Source organism: Delphinapterus leucas, chromosome 5 (assembly GCF_059928025.1).
Source record: "Delphinapterus leucas isolate spDelLeu-1000000601 "Yukka" chromosome 5, BTC_Dleu_Yukka2, whole genome shotgun sequence".
Taxonomy (NCBI): Eukaryota; Metazoa; Chordata; class Mammalia; order Artiodactyla; family Monodontidae; genus Delphinapterus; species Delphinapterus leucas.
The window spans coordinates 34,905,985-34,907,005 of record NC_143133.1 but is presented as its reverse complement, the minus strand read 5'-3'; positions in this window follow the sequence as shown (position 1 = coordinate 34,907,005).

The window sequence follows — 1,021 nt, the reverse complement described above, 5'->3', positions numbered from 1 at the left end:
TATTGAATAAATTAATTCATTAATAAATGCTATGAAGAGGTACAAGTTACTCTGAGAGCCCATAATAGGTGAATTTGACAAAGTTGTAGAAGTCCTTTAAAATGTGAAGCATTAGCTAAGTTCTGAAGAATAAAGAGGAATTTTCCAAGAAAATAGAGAAGGCAAGAAGATTCCAAGTATTAATAGCAAAATGAACAAAATGTCCTAAGGTGAGAGGCAAAACCCATCTTGCAAGTGTAAGGACTGGAAGAAAGTCTAAAAGTGGCTGGAGCAGAGAGAAAGGGATGACATGATATGGGATGGGACTGTAGAGCCAGACCACAAGATCCTTGCAACCACATTTAGGGTTTTATTCTAAGAGTGATGGGAAATCACTGACAATAAGCATGGAATCACATGAGCTTTGTGTGTGTGTGTGTGTGTGTGTGTGTGTGTGTGTGTGTTTTAAAAGAACTGCTCAGGCTGCAGCATAGAAAATGTTTGAAGATAGATAGGGATGGATGGAAAGAGAATACTGTGGTAGCTAAAGTGACTCCCATGAGAAATGACAGCAACTTGGACTAGGGTGGTGGCATGTCTCAGGTCTTTTGAACCTTCCTGTTTTTCTCTTCTGCCATTCCAGTCTTTTTGGTTCACTACTTTACCCTTAGATTTTACAACCCAGGGGTGCAAGAGTCTTGCCCTCTTCTCTCAGCTGGGAAGACTTTGACATTAAAGAGCTTCACTCCACCATCTCTTGCCACTCCTTCACATGATGCCTGCTCCATCCACAACAAACATTTTCCACTGTTTTTATTTATTTGTGTATTTATTTCAACTACTTGGTTGAGTTCCATGGTGATGGTAAATGTGTCAGGAACAATGTTTTATTCATTTTGATATCCCCAGCAGTTGGCACATTGAAAATAACAATAATACTTATTGAATAAATGAGAAATTAAAGCAATTGCTGGTTTGCCAACACAAGTTATTCATGATGTTCTTCCTGCTGCTGCTCTGTAGACATCACAAATTTTGGAGA